The sequence below is a fragment of the Penaeus chinensis genome, chromosome 32 (assembly GCF_019202785.1).
Source record: "Penaeus chinensis breed Huanghai No. 1 chromosome 32, ASM1920278v2, whole genome shotgun sequence".
Lineage (NCBI taxonomy): Eukaryota > Metazoa > Arthropoda > Malacostraca > Decapoda > Penaeidae > Penaeus > Penaeus chinensis.
Genome location: NC_061850.1, coordinates 6,029,706 through 6,039,705, shown reverse-complemented (window position 1 = coordinate 6,039,705; position 10,000 = coordinate 6,029,706). Strand labels below are relative to the sequence as shown.

At 36.8% G+C, this 10,000-nt stretch overlaps 1 protein-coding gene and 7 non-coding genes across 14 annotated transcripts in view; 3 read left to right on the top strand and 5 right to left on the bottom strand.

Moving 5' to 3' along the window:
• LOC125042520 overlaps positions 1-202 on the top strand; it is a 30,708-nt gene extending 30,506 nt beyond the window's left edge. For all 7 annotated transcript variants that reach the window (XM_047638167.1, XM_047638169.1, XM_047638168.1 and 4 more), the window contains one exon: positions 1-202. This exon is cut by the window's left edge and continues 2,531 nt beyond it. The gene's annotated coding sequence lies outside the window, so the exon portion shown is untranslated.
• A 2,304-nt stretch (positions 203-2,506) lies between these two features.
• Trnaf-gaa lies at positions 2,507-2,579 on the top strand. Its single transcript has one exon. It is a non-coding gene; the product is annotated as a tRNA-Phe (tRNA).
• A 327-nt stretch (positions 2,580-2,906) lies between these two features.
• Trnaf-gaa lies at positions 2,907-2,979 on the bottom strand. Its single transcript has one exon. It is a non-coding gene; the product is annotated as a tRNA-Phe (tRNA).
• A 2,095-nt stretch (positions 2,980-5,074) lies between these two features.
• On the top strand, positions 5,075-5,147 carry Trnaf-gaa. The gene has a single exon. It is a non-coding gene; the product is annotated as a tRNA-Phe (tRNA).
• A 378-nt stretch (positions 5,148-5,525) lies between these two features.
• Positions 5,526-5,598, bottom strand: Trnaf-gaa. Its single transcript has one exon. It is a non-coding gene; the product is annotated as a tRNA-Phe (tRNA).
• An 824-nt stretch (positions 5,599-6,422) lies between these two features.
• On the bottom strand, positions 6,423-6,495 carry Trnaf-gaa. The gene has a single exon. It is a non-coding gene; the product is annotated as a tRNA-Phe (tRNA).
• A 1,438-nt stretch (positions 6,496-7,933) lies between these two features.
• On the bottom strand, positions 7,934-8,006 carry Trnaf-gaa. The gene has a single exon. It is a non-coding gene; the product is annotated as a tRNA-Phe (tRNA).
• Positions 8,007-9,352: 1,346 nt separating this feature from the next.
• Positions 9,353-9,425, bottom strand: Trnaf-gaa. Its single transcript has one exon. It is a non-coding gene; the product is annotated as a tRNA-Phe (tRNA).
• Between the last annotated feature and the right edge of the window lie 575 nt (positions 9,426-10,000).

The following is a 10,000-nucleotide window of genomic DNA, read 5'->3' as shown; positions in this document are numbered from 1 at the left end:
ACATGAATAAAGACTGGATGCAGCTTAGGAATAAAGTTTGTAATAAGTGTTTATGAATGTGGTACATTGCATGATTAAGATGACGAAATAATGTTATTTTTTGTATGACCAGTTTTAAAACCGTGTCTCCTCTAGAATGAGACAAAATTTAGGGAGTAAAACTGAAATGGTAAAATTACAATAAAATTTACAAGAAGTAAAACAATGTCTTTCATTTACTTTAAGCTTTATCAAAGTAATATCTAACACAAAAAGAAATGGTTGTAAGAAATGAATTTAAGGGTAACATAAACCTCACATTTATTGTGCATAACTTTCCGGAATCGAGTTGTGGGCGGTGTTTTTCACATTTATAGCCAGCCGAGAAGTCTGATTTATAATGCAAGAAATGAGTCCTAGTTTTGTAAAATTATAATGACAATTCAAGGGATTTTGAAATGTTATTGATTATTTTTTTTGGAGATCATCCTTACAAAACCAAATTACAAAAGGTCCGTGTTAGACTAACTATATACAATTTTCTAATATAATACAACTTATTTTTTAAGCAGACATGACTCGTAGAAAGGATTATGAAGAAAGTGTGAAAATTAAAATATGAATAGAATACCAAACAATCTGAAGTGGAGAAATGAAATAACCTACTTTCAGCACAATTCCCTATGTATACAAATCCTTTACCCAGTTTAACTATTCAGGCTTTAAATCGACTTCGCGAACAATGAACAAGTGACGGTGAACATTATTATTAATTAAGATAATAAGAACGTCATTAAAGAAAGTTCCTTTCAGGGTTTGTGTTCTTACTACGTGAGTGTTCCCCGAGATACGAATGTCCCAGATCTGTTGGGCCTTGAACAGTGCTTAGACTCAAACCAGGAACCTTTAGAACTCCAGGCTAATGTTTCTTCCAATAAGGCTATCAAGTCTTGATGTGCATCTCGTGCATTGCTTTAACGATAACTTCTCAGGCGATCCCCCACCCCATCCCTTGCTCGTTGTAGTCGTAGGGGGGCTTAGGAGACCTTGGACTTTAGCATTTGCCCCCCCCCCCCCCCCTTTCCTTGTCTCCTTCATTCCCATCTCATGTCCACTTACACTAATCGTTACTTCATTTCTACCGTTTTCGCCACAGTAATTTACCCTAGTGTTATGACCTTTGATGTCTAGCACATTTATTTGTTTGAACTATTAAACATTACACCTTTCTATAGTGCTATATGACTTTGGATGTCTAACACATTTATATTGACTTGTACCCATTAATCATAAACTATTATCTGACGAACAAATGAACACTATGGGAAGAAATGGGTAAGATATATCGGAGTCTGAATAAAGATTTTTCATAGGAAACATCTCTCCTACAATGGGTGTTTAAATTTCAGCATCAGGTTTGGAGTGCGTATTGAGTGACATAATGTATTATGTAGAATATTATCCCGTTAGTCATTCTGTACTCAGGATTGTCGTGACTGCTATAAAGCACAATTTGGACGGTTGAACACGCCACCCTAGAAACATTTTTTTTAGTTAAAATATAACCCTTCTGGGAAATGCAAGAACAAGGACCTAAGCATGGCATATAATCCATTTTACAAAAACAATGTAGCATGACGAAATTGCCAGTGATCTACTATGACAGGGCTACTTACAATTCCCCGTTTCGGTGGCATTTTTATACGCACGAATATTTTATTAGTAACATCACTTTTCCCTCAGGTGCCCAGCAGTTAAAAACCGGGGAACATTTTGTATTACCACATACAGTTAAGAAAGATTTAACTCTAGAAATATTGCTGCTTGGTTTTTAAGGTTCTAATATTGTCTGAAAGTAAAAATAACCTTCAATTGAATGTCCTACGTAGCTTCAATAATGTGAATAAAAGAGGAAAAAATATTTACTTTTTTTTATGAAACGAATGATTAATCAAAAGCAATACACGATCGGTAGAACTAGCGGGAGAACTCGTGAACTTTGTTGGGGAAGGCCCTAAGTAATCGTTTTCTTAATATAGCTCCAAGGGAATGCATTTCAGAAAACTCTTGAGACTACATTTATATTCATGTTTGATACAAATGGACTTGGAGGCTTGATTATGTATATAAATATACACACACAAACACACATTTGTGTGCGTGTGTCCACACACGGGTAAATGGATAGACACTGTACATGAGTATTAGCTTTGTGTATAAATATTACATGAAGTTAAGTGATCAAACAAGCGAGCAGGAAAAAATATCCAAGGCTCTTAGGCTACCAAGGCATACAGAAATTCAGAAATAACAGGTGTATCTGAACAGGCTGTATTAATTATCAGAAATGTATTTGAGATTTTGAATAAGTACAGGCATTTTGCACCAATAACAATTGTACTTGCTAAATTTGCACTTTTTTGTGCTTTCTGACAGAACACATAAAAATTGAAGAGTTGCTATCTTGGACTTAAATATTAAATGTAATCGATAATCAAATTTGAGCTTTGATACCATTATAAAATATGCCTAGATAGCTCAGTTGGGAGAGCGTTAGACTGAAGATCTAAAGGTCCCCGGTTCGATCCCGGGTCTGGGCAGTTTTGTCAACCCGGCAAACCGGCAGACCGGCTGACCGCGTGCCAGCTGGTCGGGCGGCGGGGAGAGGGGCCGGGCTCGGCTGCGGGAAACCTTATCATTGCTTTGAGGGCAAGAGCTGGGTTCTGGTATAAGGACCAGTGTTAAAAGTTATTAATTAAGTTCTCCTCTCTCTCTCTCTCTATCTCTATTTTTATCTTTCTCTGTATCTTTCTTACTCACTTTCGCGAGAGAAAGCGACAAGGCTTCCCGCAGCCAAGTCCGGCCGCTCTCCCTGCCACGCGACGCTGTTGGCACGTGGGCAGCCGGTTCAGTGGGTACGGCAAAACTGCCCAGACCCGGGATCGAACCGGGGACCTTTAGATCTTCAGTCTAACGCTCTCCCAACTGAGCTATCTAGGCACATGATGGTAGAGAAATAAGGCTCATATTCATTTATCTTTATTCAAAGTTATTGATTACATTCAATTAATGAGTCAATAATAACAGCTCTTCAGTTATATCTTGTATCTGTCTGGGTTTAACCAGCCTCATGTAATTATCACTATTAACCATTACCAGTTTATGTGTTGATCTATCCATCTAACTACCCCTTTGTTCATATGTCTATTTTGCTCTATTTGTCTGTCTGTCTCTTTCCCTCTTACGCACTGAACATACTAGCCTCGAGTATCTCATGTCACAGTCTGATTCAGCTCTATGGTCCTCATGCAATGTTCCTCTTTCAGTCCCCCCACAACCCGTACCTCTGCTTTCCCTCACTTATTCTCACTTCCCCGATCCCCCAACCCTTGGAATCCCTTAATTTATCTTTGACAACGTATTCTCCTTCCTCAGACGCATAAATATCCTCCATGCGATATAATTGCCCTATTCCCTTAACCCCTCCCCCCTCTATCAACATTTACCATATACTATACCCCATCAGATCCCCCTCTATCCTTTTAACTATCATAGTACACTCTAGTACTGTTCAACCACCAACTTTACCCTAATCATTAACTTATTCCTAACCCTTTAGTGCTATGTGACCTCGACGTTTAGCACATTTACTTGTTGTAACCATTAACTATATTAAATTCTGGGCGCTTGGAAATGGCTTACAGATTTTAAGCACAGGAAATGTAGGCTTTTATATATCCATAGTAAGGAAGGGAAATTGAACTTCTTGCACCAGTTCCGGGATTTTACTAGTAGTTAGACAGTAATTAGTATCCTGTTGAAATGGACATTCCTTTTTAAGTCTAGCCATTCAAGCTTTTAATCTACTTAGTGAACAACGAGCTAGTGTGACGGTGAATATGATATTTAACATAGTTTAATAACCTTTTTCTAATCTACGTCAAATATCATATTCACCGTCACACTAGCTCCTTTCAGGGTTCTGTTAGTTATGCGTTCTACCAAGTTGGTGTTGAGATATGAATGTCCCAGATCTGTTGGGCCATGGGCAGTGCCTAGGCTCAAATCAGGAACATTTAGAACTCAAATCTAAAGCTGTCAAGGGATGATATACATATCGTGCATTGCTTTAACGTGAACTTCTCAGACGCAGAGGTTCAACGATATGTAAAGAAGTGGATATGATTCATCGAAGGGATCTGAATAATGGGATTTCTAATGAAATATATATTTTTACTATAGTAGATTTTTAGAGTTCAAATTTGGAGTACGTATTGAATCTTAATGCATAATTTATAATATAATCGTATTAATAATGATTATGTACTCAAGATTATCGTGACTATGAGACGTCATTTTCTCGAAGGTGCCCAGTAGCCAAAAGCCGAAGAACCTTTTGTATTAACACCAGCACGGCCGTTCGAGTTGGCAAGTTAAGGAAGATTTGAAGCGGGAAATATTGTTGCTTGATTGTACAGTTCTTTATATTGTCTTAATGTGAAAATAACCTTCAATTAAATGTCATACGCAGCTTCGTTAATGCGGATAAAAGATGGAAAAAATATACCATTTAGTTCCTGCTGGATATAAAACGAATGTTAATCTAAAACAATAAAGTGTGTGTAGAGTTGGCGGGAGAACTCGTGAACTTTGTTGCTGAACGCCTTAAGTAATCGTTGTCCTCTCCTCTTTGGTCCTCCGAGGAAATACAGTTTTGAAACTGTTCAGCTACTAACTATTCATGTTTAATACAAATGCACTTGGGGGGATTACTAAATATGCATGAATGTGTGTACGTATGCATGAACTATCCACACAGAAATGAAAATAGGCATAAATATTACTGAGAGTCAGGCGTTCGAACAAGCGAGTAAAGAAAAGTAATGCAGAGTATGTAGATTACATCGCCTGACACACTATATATTACAGTGCCTAGTGCTTCAGACATAGACATGCACAGATAACGGGTGTACTTGAACAGACTGCATGGTTGATTAGGAATGATCAGGTATTTGAAATTTTGAAGAGGTGCAGACATTTCGCATTTTTTAAAATCCAGATAATGAAATCTGAGCTTTGTTCCCATTTAGTCTGTGCCTAGATAGCTCAGTTGGGAGAGCGTTAGACTGAAGATCTAAAGGTCCCCGGTTCGATCCCGGGTCTGGGCAGTTTTGTCAACCCGGCGAACCGGCTGACCGCGTGCCAGCTGGTCGGGCGGCGGGGAGAGTGGCCGGGCTCGGCTGCGGAAAAAAGCCTTGTCGTAGCATTGCGGGGATGAGCAAGTTTCCGATATGAAGACTTAAATATTTCAATTTATTATTTCTCCTCTCGTGCTTTCTTTCTCTCTGTCTCCATCATTATCTTTCTCTGTACCTCTCACACTCTATCTCTCCCTCTCATTTCCTCTCTTTCTCTCTCTCGATCTATCTCGTGAGAGGGAAAGAGCGAGAGAAAGCGATAAAGGCTTCCCGTAGCCAAGTCCGGCCGCACTCCCCACCGCCTGACCAGCTTGCACGCGGTCAGCCGGTTCGCCGGGTTGGCAAAACTGCCCAGACCCGGGATCGAACCGGGGACCTTTAGATCTTCAGTCTAACGCTCTCCCAACTGAGCTATCTAGGCACATGTTGTAATCCAAGATTCATATTTCTTTATTATCTGTATTGATTACATTCAAATATTGATTACATTCAGCAAGTGTGTTGATAAAGCATCTCCGGTTGTGATATGTTTTACCTGTCTGGTTTAAGCCAGTCTGCCTATTTGACTCTTTCTCTGTCTCCCTTTGTCTCTTCCTTTTCTTTCTCTGTCCACCTGTATTTTTTTTTTTTTTTTTTTTTTTTTTTTTTTTTTTATACAGACTGGGAGACCGAGACAAACAAACAAGAAGGGAGAGATAGAAACACAGGGAGAGAGCTGGGGGGTTGGGGGCAGACAGGCAGATACATATATATAATATATGTGTTTGTGCACATAAGATATATAGGTTATATATACAGACATGTATGTATGTATATATATAGAGACATTTAAGTGTAGCTATATATACACACCTGCACACGCATACATAAATATATACACATATATCTATATGTACATGAATATACATATGTTTATTTATACATGCATGCACGCATATACGCACGTACATTTACACATATATCTATATACATAAGTATAAATATGTATATTTATATATACATTATATGTATACACAGACGTACATATACACACATAGCACACACATGTGTATATATCTATCTTCCTATCTATTTATTTACATAGAAAGCAAAAGTAAGACCAATTAATAACTTAATAATTCATGTACCAAAAACCTGCTCATCCAAACAAGGCGGCGACAAGGTTTCCCGCAGCCGAGCCCGGCCGCTCTCCCCGCCGCTCGACCAGCTGGCACGCGGTCAGCCGGTTCGCCGGGTTGGCAAAACTGCCCAGACCCGGGATCGAACCGGGGACCTTTAGATCTTCAGTCTAACGCTCTCCCAACTGAGCTATCTAGGCATATGATAAGGATGAAATAAGGCTCATCTTTCTTTATTATCAGTATTAATAAAAGTTGATTACATTTGATAAATGAGTCACAAAAGCAACTTAATTTCTGATGCCTTGTGTCTTTCTGTTATTGTCCCAGTATCGACTGACTGCCATTGTTAATTATTACCTACATATATGTCTATTTCTCTAACTACTCTTTATCGATATGACTACGCTCTGTCTTCCCGTCTGTCTGTCTCATTATATATATGTATACATATATATACATACATATACTTATACATATATATTTGTATATATGTGTATTTGTCTGAGTATTATATATATTTGTGTATGTATATACATGTATATCATATATATGTGTACATATCTTTATGCATATATATATATATTTATATATATATGTATATAGCAATCTATCTATTTGTGTGCGTGTCTATTCACGTGTATATATGTGTATAGTAAATTGTGTAAAGATGATTTATTATGCTCCCGGTAAGATCAATACAAAGGTTTTATCAGCAGTACAGAGGTAAAGTAAGAAATATCTTCAGTGGGGAGTGGTAGTAATTGAGAGAGAGAGAAAGAGACCGAGACAAACAGGCGGACAGACAGGGAGAGAGTAATCGAGACAGACAGACAGACAGGGAAAGAGTAAGAGAGTCAGACAGGGAGGCAGACATATATGTATGCAGGTATGTATATACATATGTATGTGTGTACACACACATAGATGTATGTATATATATTTTTTATTTATATGGACACATATTTACATATATACTTCCCTATGTATATGGATATATATGTATATATACATGTATATATATCATGTATATCGTTTATTTATATGCATACATGTATACATATATATGCACATATATGTATATACATATACAAATCTATATACATATATGCAGATAGATGTTTTTATATATACATAATGTATATATATATATATATATACATACATACATGTGTATATACACACATATGTGTATGCTTATATACATGCCTGAATATATGTATAAGTGTGTATATATACATATACATATACCTACTCATATGCGTGTATATATGTAGACGCATGTATATACCCATTCAGACAGGACAGGCATACTCACACGCTTATACACACATGTATGCATATGTAAACTGCACACACACACTAACACATATACTGTACACACGCACACACACACATATGTGTGTATGGGCATGTATCTATCTGCCTATCTATTTATGTATATATGCATATACATATTTAGAAAAGAGAGAGAAAGAAAACAGAAGGAAGAACAATTAATCATTTTGAAATTTATATAACAGAACGCTGATCATCCCCGCAAAGCAGCGACAAGGCTTCCCGCAGCCTAGCCCGGCCTCTCTCCCCGCCGCCCAACCAGCTGGCACGCGGTCAGCAGTTTCGCCAGCTTGGCAAAACTGCCCAGACCCGGGATCGAACCGGGGACCTTTAGATCTTCAGTCTAACGCTCTCCCAACTGAGCTATCTAGGCACATAATATATGATGGGAAAGAAATAAGATTCATATTTATTATCAGTATTGATAAAAGTTGTTGATTACATTTAATAATTAAGACAATAAAGCAATATCAGTTCTAATATGTTGTGTCGGTCCGTATCGAGTAACTGCCATTGTTACCAATTACCAGTATATGTCTTTTCTTTTACCCCTTTATCGATATGCCCTCATTATGTCTCATTACATACATTGTAAAAAATATACATATATATACTTACATATGTGTGTACATATATTTATGTATATACATGCATATATATATTCATATATCTATCAGTCTATGTATTTGTGTGCGTGTCTGCGTGCCTATTCATATGTATAAGTGTATAGTAAATTATGTAAAGATATTTATTTATGCACCGGGTAAGATCATTACAAAGGTCTTATCAGCAGTACAGAAGCTAAGTAAACAATATCTTCAGTGAGGAGTGGTAGTAATGAGAGAGAGAGAGACCGAGGCAACAGGCAGACAGACAGACAGACAGGGAGAGAGTGACCGAGACAAACAGACAGGGCAAGAGTGAGAGAGGGTAGACAGACAGACAGGGAGGCAGACATATATCTATGTATGTATATATATACATGTGTATGTGTGTGCACACACACATATATATGTATGTAAATGTTCGTTTATTTATATGTACACACATTTACACATATACTTCCCTATATGTATGTATATATGCACATGTATATACAATATGTATATTATTTATTTATATGCACACACATGTATACATATATACATGTATATACATATATGTATATACATAAACATGTATATATACATACATACATATATACATACATATATACATACATATATATACATACATACATATATATATATATACATACATATATACTGTTATATATATGCACATGTATATGTACATATACACACACGTATACGTATGTATGTATATATATATACCTACACACAATATATATACTGCACACACACAAACACATAAAAAAAACTGTATGCGCATATGTGTATACAGTATATGCACACACACACACACACACACACACACACACATAAACATACTGTACACACGCACATATATGTGTGTGGGCATGTATCTATTTACCTATCTATTTATGAATATATATATAAATTTATCTAGAAAAGGAGAGACAGGGAAAGAGAGAAAGAAAGCAGGAGCAAGACCAATTAATAAATTTGAAATTCATATACCAAAAACATGCTCATCACTGCAAGGCGGCGACAAAGTTTCCCGCAGCCGAGCCCGGCCGCTCTCCCCGCCGCCCGACCAGCTGGCACGCGGTCAGCCGGTTCGCCGGGTTGACAAAACTGCCCAGACCCGGGATCGAACCGGGGACCTTTAGATCTTCAGTCTAACGCTCTCCCAACTGAGCTATCTAGGCACGCTTGTAGAGGAATAAGGCTTATATTTATTTATTATCAGCTTTGATAAAAGTTAATTATATTTAATAAATGAGCCAGTAAAGCAACTTCAGTTCTGATGCGTTGTGTCTGTCTGTTATTACCCAATATGTAGTAACTGTCATTATTAACTATTGCCAGAATATATATGGCTAACCCTTTGATCCATATGCCTACTTCGCACTGTCTGTCCGTCTATCTGTCTCGCAATGCATATATATATATATATATATATATATATATATATATATGTGTGTATAAGTATATATGTATACATATATTTATTTACATATATCTGTGTATGTGCGCGCATGTGTGTATATATATATATATATATAAATATATATATATATATATATTTGTATATATATAAACATATATGTATATATGTGCATACATATGTGTGTACATATATTTATATATACGCATATATATGTAGATATAAATGTCTATCAGTCGTTCAGTTTGTCTATGCGTTCCTGAGTGCTTGTTAACGTGTATGTGTATAGTAAATTATGTAAAGATAATTCATTATGCACCCGATAAGATTATAACA